The sequence below is a fragment of the Pelodiscus sinensis genome, chromosome 13 (genome assembly GCF_052426305.1).
Source record: "Pelodiscus sinensis isolate ZL-2025 chromosome 13, ASM5242630v1, whole genome shotgun sequence".
NCBI lineage: Eukaryota > Metazoa > Chordata > Testudines > Trionychidae > Pelodiscus > Pelodiscus sinensis.
In genome coordinates, this window is record NC_143064.1 from 131,701 (window position 1) to 149,040 (window position 17,340).

Genomic DNA, 17,340 nt, shown 5'->3' on the forward strand with positions numbered 1-17,340 from the left:
TGGGCGGGGGGCTGTGGGACGCAGAGGGGGCGGGGCAGGGGCAGGCTGGGGGTGTTGGGCGGGGGGGTGTGGGACACAGAGGGGGCGGGGCAGCGGCAGGCTGGGGGTGATGGGCGGGGGGGTGTGGGACGCAGAGGGGGCGGGGCAGGGGCAGGCTGGGGGTGATGGGCGGGGGGCTGTGGGACGCAGAGGGGGCGGGGCAGGGGCAGTCTGGGGGTGATGGGCGGGGGGCTGTGGGATGCAGAGGGGGCGGGGGAGGGGCAGGCTGGGGGTGATGGGCGGGGGGCTGTGGGACGCAGAGGGGGCGGGGCAGGGGCAGGCTGGGGGTGATGGGCGGGGGGCTGTGGGACGCAGAGGGGCGGGACAGGGGCAGACTGGGGGTGATGGGATGGGGGGCTGTGGGACGCAGAGGGGGCGGGGCAGGGGCAGGCTGGGGGTGATGGGCGGGGGGCTGTGGGACGCAGAGGGGGCGGGGCAGGGGCAGGCTGGGGGTGATGGGCGGGGGGCTGTGGGACGCAGAGGGGGCGGGACAGGGGCAGGCTGGGGGTGATGGGATGGGGGGTGTGGGAAGCAGAGGGGGCGGGGCAGGGGCAGGCTGGGGGTGATGGGCGGGGGGCTGTGGGATGCAGGGGGCGGGGCAGGGGCAGGCTGGGGGTGATGGGCGGGGGGCTGTGGGACGCAGAGGGGGCGGGGCAGGGGCAGGCTGGGGGTGTTGGGCGGGGGGCTGTGGGACGCAGAGGGGGCGGGGCAGGGGCAGGCTGGGGGTGTTGGGCGGGGGGGTGTGGGACACAGAGGGGGCGGGGCAGGGGCAGGCTGGGGGTGATGGGTGGGGGGCTGTGGGACGCAGAGGGGGCGGGGCAGGGGCAGGCTGGGGGTGATGGGCGGGGGGCTGTGGGACGCAGAGGGGGCGGGGCAGGGGCAGGCTGGGGGTGATGGGCGGGGGGCTGTGGGACGCAGAGGGGGCGGGGCAGGGGCAGGCTGGGGGTGTTGGGCGGGGGGGTGTGGGACACAGAGGGGGCGGGGCAGGCTGGGGGTGTTGGGCGGGGAGCTGTGGGACGCAGAGGGGGCGGGGCAGCGGCAGGCTGGGGGTGATGGGCGGGGGGCTGTGGGACGCAGAGGGGGCGGGGCAGGGGCAGGCTGGGGGTGATGGGCGGGGGGCTGTGGGACACAGAGGGGGCGGGGCAGCGGCAGGCTGGGGGTGATGGGCGGGGGGCTGTGGGACGCAGAGGGGGCGGGGCAGGGGCAGGCTGGGGGTGTTGGGCGGGGGGGTGTGGGACACAGAGGGGGCGGGGCAGGCTGGGGGTGTTGGGCGGGGAGCTGTGGGACGCAGAGGGGGCGGGGCAGCGGCAGGCTGGGGGTGATGGGCGGGGGGCTCTGGGACACAGAGGGGGCGGGACAGGGGCAGGCTGGGGGTGTTGGGCGGGGGGCTGTGGGACGCAGAGGGGGCGGGGCAGGGGCAGGCTGGGGGTGTTGGGCGGGGGGCTGTGGGACGCAGAGGGGGCGGGGCAGGGGCAGGCTGGGGGTGATGGGCGGGGGGCTGTGGGACGCAGAGGGGGCGGGGCAGGGGCAGGCTGGGGGTGTTGGGCGGGGGGCTGTGGGACACAGAGGGGGCGGGGCAGGGGCAGGCTGGGGGTGTTGGGCGGGGGGCTGTGGGACACAGAGGGGGCGGGGCAGGGGCAGGCTGGGGGTGTTGGGCGGGGGGCTGTGGGACACAGAGGGGCGGGGCAGGGGCAGGCTGGGGGTGTTGGGCGGGGGGCTGTGGGACGCAGAGGGGGCGGGGCAGGGGCAGGCTGGGGGTGTTGGGCGGGGGGCTGTGGGACGCAGAGGGGCGGGGCAGGGGCAGGCTGGGGGTGTTGGGCGGGGGGCTGTGGGACGCAGAGGGGGCGGGGCAGGGGCAGGCTGGGGGTGTTGGGCGGGGAGCTGTGGGACGCAGAGGGGGCGGGGCAGGGGCAGGCTGGGGGTGTTGGGCGGGGGACTGTGGGACGCAGAGGGGGCGGGGCAGGGGCAGGCTGGGGGTGTTGGGCGGGGGGCTGTGGGACGCAGAGGGGGCGGGGCAGGGGCAGGCTGGGGGTGTTGGGCGGGGGGCTGTGGGACGCAGAGGGGGCGGGGCAGGGGCAGGGGCAGGCTGGGGGTGTTGGGCGGGGGGCTGTGGGACGCAGAGGGGGCGGGGCAGGGGCAGGCTGGGGGTGTTGGGCGGGGGGCTGTGGGACGCAGAGGGGGCGGGGCAGGGGCAGGCTGGGGGTGTTGGGCGGGGGGCTGTGGGACGCAGAGGGGGCGGGGCAGGGGCAGGCTGGGGGTGATGGGCGGGGGGGCTGTGGGACGCAGAGGGGGCGGGGCAGGGGCAGGCTGGGGGTGTTGGGCGGGGGGCTGTGGGACGCAGAGGGGGCGGGGCAGGGGCAGGCTGGGGGTGTTGGGCGGGGAGCTGTGGGACGCAGAGGGGGCGGGGCAGGGGCAGGCTGGGGGTGTTGGGCGGGGGACTGTGGGACGCAGAGGGGGCGGGGCAGGGGCAGGCTGGGGGTGTTGGGCGGGGGGCTGTGGGACGCAGAGGGGGCGGGGCAGGGGCAGGCTGGGGGTGTTGGGCGGGGGGCTGTGGGACGCAGAGGGGGCGGGGCAGGGGCAGGGGCAGGCTGGGGGTGTTGGGCGGGGGGCTGTGGGACGCAGAGGGGGCGGGGCAGGGGCAGGCTGGGGGTGTTGGGCGGGGGGCTGTGGGACGCAGAGGGGGCGGGGCAGGGGCAGGCTGGGGGTGTTGGGCGGGGGGCTGTGGGACGCAGAGGGGGCGGGGCAGGGGCAGGCTGGGGGTGATGGGCGGGGGGGCTGTGGGACGCAGAGGGGGCGGGGCAGGGGCAGGCTGGGGGTGTTGGGCGGGGGGCTGTGGGACGCAGAGGGGGCGGGGCAGGGGCAGGCTGGGGGTGTTGGGCGGGGGGCTGTGGGACGCAGAGGGGCGGGGCAGGGGCCGGATGACGGGGCTGAGGGCCCCACAGGACGCAAGGCAGCGACAGGGCGCGGCTATGACGCGCTGGGAGAGGCGGGGCCAAGGGGGAGACATTGACTGTGACGCGCTGGGCGGGGCTGGGGGGGGAGACATGCTGGGGTGGGGGGGCTGTGACGCGCTGGGCGGGGCGGGGCCAAGGGGGAGACTGTGGGTGTGACGCGCTGGGCGGGGCGGGGCCAAGGGGGAGACTTTGGCTGTGACGGGCGGGGCGGGGCGGGGCCAAGGGGGAGACTTTGGCTGTGACGCGCTGGGCGGGGCGGGGCCAAGGGGGAGACATTGGCTGTGACGCGCTGGGCGGGGCGGGGCCAAGGGGGAGGCTTTGGCTGTGACGCGCTGGGCGGGGCGGGGCGGGGCCAAGGGGGAGACTTTGGCTGTGACGCGCTGGGCGGGGCGAAGGGGGAGACTTTGGCTGTGACGCGCTGGGCGGGGCGGGGCCAAGGGGGAGGCTTTGGCTGTGACGCGCTGGGCGGGGCGGGGCCAAGGGGGAGACTTTGGGTGTGACGCGCTGGGCGGGGCGGGGCCAAGGGGGAAACTTTGGCTGTGACGCGCCGGGCGGGGCGAAGGGGGAGACTTTGGCTGTGACGCGCTGGGCGGGGCGGGGCCAAGGGGGAGACATTGGCTGTTACGCGCTGGGCGGGGCGGGGCCAAGGGGGAGGCTTTGGCTGTGACGCGCTGGGCGGGGCGGGGCCAAGGGGGAGGCTTTGGCTGTGACGCGCTGGGCGGGGCGGGGCCAAGGGGGAGACTTTGGGTGTGACGCGCTGGGCGGGGCGGGGCCAAGGGGGAGACTTTGGCTGTGACGCGCTGGGCGGGGCGGAGCCACGGGGGAGACTTTGGCTGTGACGCGCCGGGCGGGGCCGAGGGGGAGACTTTGGCTGTGACGCGCCGGGCGGGGCGGGGCCAAGGGGGAGACTTTGGCTGTGACGCGCTGGGCGGGGCGGGGCCAAGGGGGAGACTTTGGGTGTGACGCGCTGGGCGGGGCGGGGCCAAGGGGGAGGCTTTGGCTGTGACGCGCTGGGCGGGGCGGGGCCAAGGGGGAGGCTTTGGCTGTGACGCGCTGGGCGGGGCGGGGCCAAGGGGGAGACTTTGGGTGTGACGCGCTGGGCGGGGCGGGGCCAAGGGGGAGACTTTGGCTGTGACGCGCTGGGCGGGGCGGAGCCACGGGGGAGACTTTGGCTGTGACGCGCCGGGCGGGGCCGAGGGGGAGACTTTGGCTGTGACGCGCCGGGCGGGGCGGGGCCAAGGGGGAGACTTTGGCTGTGACGCGCCGGGCGGGGCGGGGCCAAGGGGGAGACTTTGGCTGTGACGCGCCGGGCGGGGCGGGGCCGAGGGGGAGACTTTGGCTGTGACGCGCTGGGCGGGGCGCGACAGGGCTAAGACGCGGAGGCGGGACCAATGGCTGTGACGCGCTGTGCGGGGCGGGGCGAAGGGGGAGACTTTGGCTGTGACGCGCTGGGCGGGGCGGGGCCAAGGGGGAGACTTTGGCTGTGACGCGCTGGGCGGGGCGGGGCCAAGGGGGAGACTTTGGCTGTGACGCGCTGGGCGGGGCGGGGCCAAGGGGGAGACTTTGGCTGTGACGCGCTGGGCGGGGCGGGGCCAAGGGGGAGACTTTGGCTGTGACGCGCTGGGCGGGGCGGGGCCAAGGGGGAGACTTTGGCTGTGACGCGCTGGGCGGGGCGGGGCCAAGGGGGAGGCTTTGGCTGTGACGCGCTGGGCGGGGCGGGGCCAAGGGGGAGACTTTGGGTGTGACGCGCTGGGCGGGGCGGGGCCAAGGGGGAGACTTTGGCTGTGACGCGCTGGGCGGGGCGGAGCCACGGGGGAGACTTTGGCTGTGACGCGCCGGGCGGGGCCGAGGGGGAGACTTTGGCTGTGACGCGCCGGGCGGGGCGGGGCCAAGGGGGAGACTTTGGCTGTGACGCGCCGGGCGGGGCGGGGCCAAGGGGGAGACTTTGGCTGTGACGCGCCGGGCGGGGCGGGGCCGAGGGGGAGACTTTGGCTGTGACGCGCTGGGCGGGGCGCGACAGGGCTAAGACGCGGAGGCGGGACCAATGGCTGTGACGCGCTGTGCGGGGCGGGGCGAAGGGGGAGACTTTGGCTGTGACGCGCTGGGCGGGGCGCGACAGGGCTAAGACGCGGAGGCGGGACCAGTGGCTGTGACGGGCGGGGCGGGGCGGGGCTCTGACTGTGAGAACTAGCTTTCCGAGGATGAGCTGGCGCGCAGCGCACCGCGGTTGGCGTCCACTCTGCACGTCACTTCCGCTTCCATCTGTTTCCATTTCCGCCCCGCTCTGCAAACGGACCCGAAATGCGAAGAGCGCCCCCCAGCCCAAGCGCCGGACACTGCCCCGCCCACGTACCGCTAGCCCCGCAGTGGCTGATGGGAGGTGGAGCCGGGCAGCTGAGCCCCCCCGGGCTATGCTGGGGTGGGTGCCTGAGACGCGGGAAACGGGTCTCCCGGCAGCGTGGGGGCAGCCTGGGCCCATGGGGGGGGGGACAAGCAGGTTTCAGCACAGGGAAAGGGGAATAATCTGCACCCCTCCCCCCAGGCTTGGTCATCTGTGACGTAACCCCCCCCCCCCCCGTGCGCACAGGACACCTCTCTAGCCGAGCTGTGTCTTGGAAGTGGGTTTGCTAGACTGCGCAGGCACAGCCACACCTATCAACACCAGCAGCCACATACCAGCCTGCATGGGGGGGATACAAACGGCACAGCCACAGCTGACCATGCGGGAGGCCTGGAGCAGTGGTAGGCTGAGCACCCACAGCAATGCTTGGGTCCCCCCTTACTGCCAGAGTGGCCGCTTCAGCAACGCCTTGCAGCTATGTCTACACTACATGCTTTTTGCACAACAGCTGTAGCACAAAAAGGAGTTATGCCTGGTAAAAGGAGGTTTATCTTTGCAGGAAAAGCCCTCTCTCCTGCCGTTTTACTGTTGGTTTACTTGTGCAAAAGTGCATTTGAGGGGTGGATGCTCCACGGGTTTTTGAAGTGTAGATGTAGTCTGGGTGTTTCCAAGTAGTGACAACTCCCCTCTACCCCCACCCCCATGGTCAGTTGTGACTCTGCCCTATTTGTATCCCAACCCCATGCTAGCAAATGCCCTACAGCAGAGGTTTCCAACCTTTTTACACCCAAGATCATTTCTTAAATGATAGAACAAGCCAAGATCTACCGCCTCACCCCTTCCTTGAAGTCCCACTCTGCCCTCTCTGTTCTCCTCCTCTCTGTCACTTGCTATCCCCAACCCTTATACTGCTGCTTTTTTCCCCAATTATTCTGTAGGAAGGTCTAGACTGGACCAAATGTCAGAAAAACCCCTTCTTTTGGAAACCCCCTTATTCCTCGTGGAAACAGGAATATAGGGGTTACCAAAAGAGCATGTTTGCTCTTCTGCTAAAAAAAGTGGAAGAACAAACACATCTCTGGATGTGAAAATTTTTCTGGAATACCTCTGGAATCCCAGAAAAACTCCTGCAGTCTAGCTGTACCCTCACTGGGTTGAGACAGGATGTGTGGGCTCTGGGGTGGGAATGAGGGGTTTGGGTGTGGGAAGGGGTGAGAGGTGCAAGCTCTGGGAGGGAATTTGGATGCAGGAGGTGGAAAAGGGGATGCTGACTCAGGGAGGGGGCTCCAGGCTGGGGAGTGTTGGGCTCAGGTGGAGGGTTGGCGTGCTGAGCAAGCCACAGGCTTGTGGATGTGAGGGTGCAGGAGTTTGGGTTGGGGGTGTGTGAGGGGCTCAAGGCAGGGAGGTTGGGAGTATAATGGGCTCAGGACACAGATTTGTGATGTGTGTAGGAGTGTTGTGGGGAAAAGACTGAGGATGTGGGGGTGCAGGAGTTTTGGGGATGTGAGCGGCTCAGGACGGGGGGTTCCAGTGTATGATAGGCTCAAATCTAGGGTCTGGGGGGGGGGGTGTGCAGGAGTGTTATGATGCTGAGGACGGATTGTTTTTTTTTTTATGTTGGCCAGGCTTCATTTTTAAATAACATACATCAAACACAAAAAGTTTCAGCATTGTTTTTATTTATGAGAACCTGTTTTGATTCAGGAGTCACTGAAAAGTCAGTTGGGGTCACACAAGTGAGATGCAAAAAAAACCAACCAAAAAAGCAACCAAAAAAACACCTCCTCCAAAGCCTCACTAATGTGGCCCCCACTGTGCTGGTAGGAGCAGGGGACATGGTTCTGGGGAAGGGTGCTAGTGGGTGCCGGGGCAGAGGACAGGGAGGCATGGGGCAGGGTACTGGGTTGGGGGCAGGACATCCTTGGCATGTGCCTTCTCTCGCCCCCCTCCCCCGCTCCCCCAGAGGAGGGAAGCTCCAGCAACAGCCTCCTCCCAGGACTCCTCCCCCCTCCCTGGTGCACGCTTCCCCCCCGTCACTCCTCCTTCCTCCCCTTCAGAGGAAGGGAGCCCCAGTGCGCGCCTCCCTTCCCCTTTCCCCCCAGGAAGGAAGCCCTAGTGCGCACTTCCCCCTGGGACGACTCCTTCCTCCCCCACAGAGGAGGGGAGCCCCAATGTGTCTTCCCTCCCCCCAGAAGCCCCAGCACACCCCTTCCTCCGGGACTCCTACCTCCTCCTGGCACGCCACAGACCTGGGGGAGGGGAGCAGGCAGTGCACTTCTGGAAACCCCGGAAGTGACGCACAGTTGCCGGACTTCCCTCCACCCCACGGGAAGCCGGCACTACCTCCGTTTTCCGAGGTAGGTAGTGGGGCTTCTTGGGGATGAGGGTATCGGGGGGGGCCCTGAATGCCTCGCGATCGACTGGTCGAGCCCTCCCGCTCAATCAGTTGATTGCGATCGATGGGTTGGTGACCACGGCCCTACAACATAGAAAGCTAAAGGGAAGCAACTTTAATGTGAAGCAAGAAGGACCTGATAATGGGCTGTGGCAAAGCAGATTAAGGTGCAACTAACTGCAATGGGAAAAGTCATAATCCACCAGGGAGAAAACCTGACTCCCCTGGAAAAATAAAACCAGATTCACATAGCCTGTGTTTTCCAGAAACTTGGGCTTGGCACAGGAATTCTGTACTTCCCCATCCCAGGCCTGTTCATTGTCTGGCAGTCTCCAGGGAAGATAAAAGCTAAAGAGTCCTGAACATCACAGCCTTATCTGACCAAACGCACCTCCTATGCATATCTCAGGGTACGTCTACACTACAACACTATTTTGAAATAACTAGTGCTATTACGAAATAAGAACATAACATAAGAACGGCCGTACTGGGTCAGACCAAAGGTCCATCTACCCCAGTATCCTGTCTACCGACAGTGGCCAGCACCAGGTGCCCCAGAGAGAGCGGACCGAAGACAATGATCAAGCGATTTTGTCTCCTGCCATCCCTCTCCAGCCTCTGACAAACAGAGGACAAGGACACCATTTTATCCCCTGGCTAATAGCCTTTTATGGACCTAACCTCCATGAATTTATCCAGCTTCTCTTTAAACTCTATTATAGTCCTAGCCTTCACAGCCTCCTCTGGCAAGGAGTTCCACAGGTTGACTACACACTGTGTGAAGAAGAACTTTCTTTTATTAGTTTTAAACCTACTACCCATTAATTTCATTTGGTGTCCTCTAGTTCTTCTATTATGGGAACTAATAAATAACTTTTCTTTATCAGCCCTCTCCACACCACTCATGATTTTATAGACCTCTATCATATCCCCCCTCAGTCTCCTCTTTTCTAAACTGAAAAGTCCCAGTCGCTTTAACCTCTCCTCATATGGGACCCGTTCCAAACCCCTAATCATTTTAGTTGCCCTTTTCTGAACCCTTTCCAAGGCCAAAATATCTTTTTTGAGGTGAGGAGACCACATCTGTACACAGTATTCAAGATGTGGGCGTACCATAGTTTTATACAGGGGCAGTAAGATATTCTGGGTCTTATTTTCTATCCCTTTCTTAATAATTCCCAGCATCCTATTTGCCTTTTTGACCGCCGCTGCACACTGCGTGGAAGTTTTCAGAGAACTGTCCACGATAACTCCAAGATCCCTTTCCTGATTTGTCGTAGCCAAATTAGCCCCCATCATACCGTACGTATAGTTGGGGTTATTTTTCCCGATGTGCATTACTTTACATTTATCCACATTAAATTTCATTTGCCATTTTGTTGCCCAATCACTCAGTTTGGTGAGATCTTCTTGGAGTCCCTCACAGTCTGCTTCTGTCTTGACTATCCTAAACAGTTTTGTATCATCTGCAAACTTTACAACCTCACTGCTTACCCCTTTCTCCAGATCATTTATGAATAAGTTGAAAAGGATTGGTCCCAGGACTGACCCTTGAGGTACACCACTAGTTACCCCTCTCCAATTTACCATTTATTCCTACCCTTTGTTTCCTGTCTTTTAACCAGTTCTCAATCCAAGAAAGGACCTTCCCTCTTATCCCATGGCCATGGAATTTACACAAGAGCCTTTGGTGAGGGACCTTGTCAAAGGCTTTCTGAAAATCCAAGTATACTATATATACTGGATCCCCCTTATCCGCATGCTTGTTAACCCCTCCAAAGAACTCTAATATATTAGTAAGACAGGATTTCCCTTTACAGAAACCATGTTGACCTTTGTCCAATAAATTATGCTCTTCTACATGCTTCACAATTTTATTCTTTACTATTGTTTCGACTAATTTGCCCGGTACTGAAGTTAGACTTACCGGTCTGTAATTGCCAGGATCGCCTCTAGAGCCCTTTTTAAATATTGGTGTCACGTTGGCTACCTTCCAGTCATTAGGTATGGAAGCCGATTTAAAGGATAGGTTACAAACTACAGATAATAGCTCAGCAATTTCCCATTTTAGTTCTTTTAGAACCCTTGGATGAATGCCATCCGGTCCCGGAGATTTGTTAACATTAAGTTTTTCTATTTGTTCCAAAACCTCTTCTAATGACACTTCAATCCGGGACAGTTCCTCAGATTCACCACCCACAAAGGACGGTGCAGATTCAGGAATCTCCCCAACGTCCTCAGCCATGAAGACTGAAGCAAAGAAATCATTTAGTTTCTCCGCAATGGCTTTATCGTCCTTGATTGCTCCTTTTATAACTCGATCATCTAGGGGACCCACAGGTTTTTTAGCAGGCTTCCTGCTTCTAATGTACTTAAAAAACATTTTGTAATTTCTTTGAGTTTTTGGCTAGCTGTTCCTCAAAATCTTTTTTTGCTTTTCTTATTACATTTTTACACTTGATTTGACAGTGTTTATGTTCCTTTCTATTTATCTCACTAGGATTGGACTTCCACTTCTTAAAAGATACCTTTTTGTCCCTCACTGCTTCTTTTACATGGTGGTTAAGCCACGGTGACTCTTTTTTAGGTCTCTTGCTATGCTTTTTAATTTGGGGTATACATTTAAGTTGGGCCTCTATTATGGTGTCTTTAAAAAGTTTCCATGCAGCTTGCAGGGACTTTGCTCTAGTCACTGTGCCTTTTAATTTCTGTTTAACTAACCTCCTCATTTTTGTGTAATTCCCCTTTTTGAAATTAAATGCCAGGGTGCTGGACTGCTGAGGTGTTCTTCCCACCACAGGAATGTTGAATGTTATTATATTATGGTCACTATTCGCAAGTGGTCCGGTAACGGTTATATCCTGGACCTGATCCTGCACTCCACTCAGGACTAAATTGAGAATTGCCTCTCCCCTTGTGGGTTCCTGCACCAGCTGCTCCAAGAAGCAGTCATTTAAGCCATTGAGAAATTTTATCTCCGCTTCTCTTCCTGAGGTGACATGTATCCAGTCAATATGGGGGTAATTAAAATCCCCCATTATTATAGAGTTCTTTATTTTGGTAGCCTCTCTAATCTCCCTCAGCATTTCAATGTCAGTATCGCTGTCCTGGTCAGGTGGTCGGTAATATATCCCTACTGCTAATTTCTTATTATTGGAGCATGGAATTACTATCCATAGCGATTCTATTGAACATGTTGATTCACTTAATATTTTTATTTCATTTGATTCTACATTATCTTTCACATACAGTGCCACTCTGCCACCCACCCGGCCTGCTCTATCCTTTCTATATATTTTATATCCCGGTATGATTGTGTCCCACAGATTTTCCTCATTCCACCAGGTTTCAGTGACGCCTATTATGTCAATCTCCTCATTTAATACGAGGTACTCTAGCTCACCCATCTTATTAGTCAGACTCCTAGCATTTGTGTACAAGAACTTTAGACATTTGCCACTGGTTATTTGTCTGCCCTTCCCTGACGCATTGGATTCCTTTGTATGCAGTTGTTTGTCTGCTCGGGCCCATGGTTTGCCCTCTCCCCTCCTCTCTTTCTGACTACAGCTTAGAGATTCTCTATCAATGGATTCTCCTCTAAGAGAAGTCTCCTTCCGATTGACGTGCATCTCCGCACCAATCGGCTTTCCCCCATCTCTTAGTTTAAAAACTGCTCTACGGCCTTACTAATGTTTAGTGCCAGCAGTCTCGTTCCACCCTGGTTTAGGTGGAGCCCATTCTTCCTGTATAGGCTCCCCCTCTCCCCAAAGTGTCCCCAGTTCCTAATAAAGCCAAACCCCTCTTCCCTACACCATCGTCTCATCCACGCATTGAGACTCTGAAGCTCTGTCTGCCTGCGTGGAACTGGAAGCATTTCCAAGAATGCCACCATAGAGGTCCTGGATTTCAGTCTCTTTCCTAGCAGCCTAAATTTGGCCTCCAGGACATCTCTCCTACCCTTCCCTACGTCATTGGTACCTACATGTACCACGACCACCGGCTCCTCCCCAGCACTACACATAAGTCTATCTAGATGCCTCGAGAGATCCGCAACCTTCGCACCAGGCAGGCAAGTGACCATACGGTTCTACTGGTCATCACAAACTCAGCTATCTATGTTTCTAACGATCGAATCACCAACTACTAACACCCGCCTCTTCCGAAGTGGTATTCCCTCGCTCTCAGAGGTATCCTCAGTGTGAGAGGATACCGCAACATCCTCTGGGAGGAGGGTCCCAACAACGGGATGGTTTCCCTCTGCTCCCATTGAATGCTCTGTTCCCTTGAGACTTTCATCCTCCTTAAGAGCACTGGGGCTCTCAGACTGGAGGTGGGACAGTACTACAGTGTCCCGGAAAGTCTCATCAACATATCTCTCTACCTCCCTTAACTCCTCCAGTTCAGCCACCCTGTCCTCCAAAGCCCGAACTCAGTCTCTGAGGGTCAGGAGCTCCTTGCAATGAGTGCACACATACGCCACCCGCCCACAGGGCAGGTAATCATACATGTTACACTCGACGCAATAAACAGGATAGCCCCCACTCTGCTGCTGGGCTTCTGTCTCCATTTTTTTAATGAATAAGTTAAAGTGTAAACAGGGATTCTGTTTAAACCTCTGGAATATAGATTATTCTAAGAGTTATGTTTTAAAGAAGGTCACAAGTGCCCTCTAAACTCCCTCTCCAAACTCTCCTGTTAGCTGTTCCTGGTCGCGCTCTCCCTGGTCGCTGAGTCACAGGCTTATATAACTCTGGTAGCCCCTCCCCCTGACTGAGGCTCAGCCAATTAACAGAGGCTTCTAGATTTCAAACCTTTTAGAAGCTCCTTCAAACAGACAAACCAAACAAACAAACAAACAATCCAGACAAACACAAGCTCAGCACACTGCAAATAACTCCCCACACACAAACACACACTCCAGACAGCCACTTACCACAAGGGTCCCGTTTTTAGTCCTTTTACCTGGAGAACTCCCTCTCCAAACTCTCCTGTTAGCTGTTCCTGGTCACTGAGTCACAGGCTTATATAGCTCTGGTAGCCCCTCCCCCTGACTGAGGCTCAGCCAATTAACAGAGGCTTCTAGATTTCAAACCTTTTAGAAGCTCCTTCAAACAGACAAACCAAACAAACAATCCAGACAAACACAAGCTCAGCACACTGCAAATAACTCCCCAACACACACTCCAGACAGCCACAAGGGTCCCGTTTTTAGTCCTCTTTTACCTGGAGATTTCCCTCTCCAAACTCTCCTGTTAGCTGTTCCTGGTCGCATAACTTAGTCCGCATCTATGCAGCAGGCAATTATTTCGAAATCGTGTCAAATACTGTCAAGCTGGAGGACTTCTTACTCCGATTCCTGTAATTCACATTGTTTGAGGAGTAAGGGAAGTCACAGGAAAAGTGCTCTATTTCAGAATAAATGCTGTATGGATGCTCCTTATTTTGAAATGATACAATTGACGTCACTCAATTTGCATAGCTTATTTCAACTTAAACCCTGCAGTGTAGATGCACCCTTACATTCTATTGTAATACTCTGTGGACAAAATAGACTTTGTGAGGGAATATCTGAAAAAATAGTAATTCACTACCTAGCACTAGCATGGTGAAACGTATGTAGCAAAGTTATGAAATTCCCCCCTATAGGGTGAGGGGCAAAAGCACCCCAAGTTCTCTTCCCCTACTCAGCTCTCTCTCACCTATGCGAAGCAAACAGCTTCTGGACTCTAGAAGCAGCTCCTGACCTGAGAGTTTGGGTGGCAATCTTACTGGAATCTGTGGGAAGGGATTGCAAGAGCCTAGTTAAGTTTAGAAAATATTTTATCTTTATTTTTTAATAACCCATTTCTTTAATACCTCATTATTTTTACCCATTTAAAACCACTCTCTTCAGTCCACTTTGGTCTATTTCATGGTCATAGCATCTTAAAATTAGTCAGTTTCACTAAGGCAGGCCAGAGGGAGTCTGTACAGAACTCTGCCATCAGAGGACTCACAATCTTACCTGGCAAACCAAGGAATACATTCTCCTATGTGTAATCCTAGCTCAAAACTCGATAAATCAGTGCAGCTCCATTTCAATGTCATTCCTACTATTGATCCATCTGGTACCTTGGGTCTTCACTCATGTACCAAACACATCAGTGAGTGGGGGTACAATACTTGTTTTAGCTGAAATGGGTGGTTGCCTTATTACTAGAGCCCTGCAAATCCACAGAACCTACTTTATATCTGTGGGTAGCTGCCTCCGTGAATGTAGGTGCAGATACTCATGACTAATTTTCCAGCTGTGGATACAAAATTTTGTACCTGCACAGGGCTCTACTTATTCCCGACACTATTGAACCTGTACTGCGATAGCACAGACTCCTGACTCTAGTCCCTTACCCACAGACTCACTCTTTTAAGTGCCCAGAATTCCTCAGGCAGCAACAACGATTTTAATATTTGCTAGCATGACTTGCTAGGACTTTTGAGGGCATGTTCTGCATCACTTTGCAATGCTACTACATGGCACTTTCAACTCACTTTGCCCCTTTTGCTCCACCACATTGCGGGCACATTGTACTGTACAGAGGCCCAGGCAGGCCACACAATAGCTTTAGTTCACAGACTCCAGAAATTTTGTAAATCACATCCTTCAAGAATTCTTTTGGAAACAGAATGAAGGAATGCATAATAGCCAACCCTTGCAAGTACTTACATGCATCACCCATAATTTTGGAGGCCTATTTGTTTAGAGGCCCTTTTGCGTGTTCTGCTGCACTCAGATTACAGTTTCTCAAAATAAAATCACCAAATCCCAGCTACATGCCTACGTTTTTGCAGATTTTGACTAAGATTGGATTTCAAGTTACAGTGCCCATGAGTAACAAATAGATTGCAAGGCCAGAAGGGACTAGGACAACCTAGTCTGACCTCCTGTATAGCACAGACCATATAACTACCCCAAAAATAATTCCCAGACTAGAGCAGACCTTTTAGAAAAATGTCCAATTTTGAGTTAAAAATTGCCTGTGACGGAGAATCCATCTGAAGCCTGGTACATGGCTCCAATGGTAAGTGACCCTTGATATTTCTGGTCTGAATATGCCTAGTGTAACTTTGGATTATACTATTCCTTTCTCTACTAGACTGAATATTTGCTAGTCATTTGCCACTCCCAGGATTTGTTCCCCAAATAGGTACTTGTGTACTGACAGGACAACAAGTGATTGATTGTGTGATGGCCAGAAATGTTATATTGAATCACACAGGTCCATCAGTCACAGCTGTTTAGTATCCCCCCTTGTCATTTCCAGCTGCACTTTTGCAGTGATAGGCATTTGGTGCAGATGAATGAGCATTAATCAGGTATCTATCCTGAGCTAAGCTTCAGTGAACATAATTTTAAACTTTAACCACTCAAAGGTTAGTGGTTGCCATACACTACGGGTGCGTAGATCCTTTTGTGCAAAAACTTGCCAGCTGTCTACACTGGCCGCTTGATTTTGCGCAAGAGCACTGACGTTCTACTGTCTGAAATCAGTGCTTCTTGCACAAATGCTTTGATGCTCCTGTTCGGGAAAAAGCCCTCTTGCGGAAATGCTTTTGTGCAAAAGGGCCAGTGTAGACAGGCAGCTAAGACGTTTTGCACAAAAGCAGGCTAAACATAAAAAAGCCCTAGTGGACACTTGACGGCTTCGTAGCCTCAATCAGCTCCCGGACTTCCTGGTAACCCGAGCCCCCTTAAAGCAGATGCAGGCTGCTGAGGTCACAAGGCAGGAGCCCTTCTCTGACCTCTGGCCAGAGGTCTGCCACGTGGCCCCTGCTGTCCAGCAGACACCCCCAAGCACAATGGCAGCTCCAGGTGGGGATCAGCCACCTGCACCCCCAGAACAGGAGGCCCCCAGGGCCAGAAAAAGAAGGGCCCCATCCTGGTCCTCGGGGGAGCTGGAAGCCCTCCTGGACCTCTGGCAGGAGGAGGAGGCCCTGCACGGGACCCGCTCCCGGCGCCGGAACGCGGAGATCTTTGCCCACATGGCCCAGGCACTCACCCAGCAGGGTCATCCAGCAAGTCCAGGCTAAAATAAAGGAGCTGCGCCTGGGCTACATCTGGGCCAGTGAGGGCCAGAGGGCAGGAGCCGACACCTGTCCCCATTACCAAGAGCTCCACACCATCCTGGGCCAGCCAACACCACAGGCACCAGACGTCCTCGTGGACAGCAGCATGCACCCCCTCCCCCCCGTCACCAGGACCACCGAGGCGGGGGAAGGAGACATCAGCAGTGCGTCAGAGGACGAGGCCAGCACTGCCACCCTGCAGGCCCCCTCCGGCAGCCCTGATGTCTCTCGTGCATCCTCGGAGGCCGGGGAAGGATCCACTGGTGAGCGTTGCACTTTGCACTCACAAGGGCGGGAGGGGGGGAAGCCAGGCACCCAGAGGGGGGAGGGGAAGAGCATGTCACTCAGGCCACGTGAGCTACATGCTGTGTAGCATTAGGCAGTAAGCAGCACGTGCAACCACGTGCAGCCTGGTGACTGGGCAAGATGTGGCCACGGCAGGCAGCTGCCGGGCATGCCTGGTACCGTGCTGCTCTCTCACATCTGGCAGGACCAGGGGGTAACGGTGGATGCCAGCTGGAACCAGCCAGGGCACCAGGGACTCAGGCCAGAGCCCGCACCTCTGCAAGGGTGCAGCACACTGTCCCATGCCTGGCTGTGAGGCACAGCCAGCTGTTCCTGGGAATACTGCAGCGACACAGGCCTGTGAGCATGGCCCCCACTGAGCTCCTCGCCTGCTCCCGGTGCCTTGGCTGGCTCCCCAAGGGAAGTCCCCACTGTGGCCACATATGTCCCTGGGCTATGTGTGTGAGGGCTAACAAGAGGGGGAGGGAGGGAAGTACTCGGGCCAGCCCTAGGGCCACGAGTTTTGCTGCAAGGATGGTACACTCCCCAGTCACCCCTGGTTCCATCCAGGAGACATCCCATACGATGGGGATCTGAGAGCTCAGACCACATCTGCCAGATGTGCCCCCAGGCACTGTGTGGGGATTCATCTCGCTCCCTGTCAAACACCATTGATTAGCCCAAAGCCTCCACCAGCAGGGAGTTCCACAGGTTAACACAACACACACGCCCTCCCACCCTCCACGGGGCCAGGACACAGACCAGTGGTTACAATACATGGAGGAGGACCCTACTCCAGAGGCAGTCCTGTATGCAAACATACAACACGGGGGGAGGGGGGTAACCGAGTGGGCCCAAGCCACACTACTGTGGTGTCACCTGGGCTCAGGGGTGCAGGGCATGAGGAGTGGGGACAGTGGCCGGGCTGCCTGACTGACCTGTCCTTTCTTCTGTTCCCTGCAGCGGGACCAAGCACAAGCCGGGGACCCTCTAGTCCTGCAGCAGCAGCACCCCCCCCAGCCGCCCAACCACCGAGGCAGCGGCTCCGTCTCCGGGACCAGCTCCTTTGGCACCATGTGCAGGCCATGAAGCATGTCAAGGCAGCCATCACTCGGCGTGTGGAGATGGACCTGCAGTGGCTCCAGGAGGCCTGGGGCACCTTCCAGGCCCAGTGCATCTGCATGGCGGATTCAATCGCCACCCTCACCGCTCACATTGGCCAT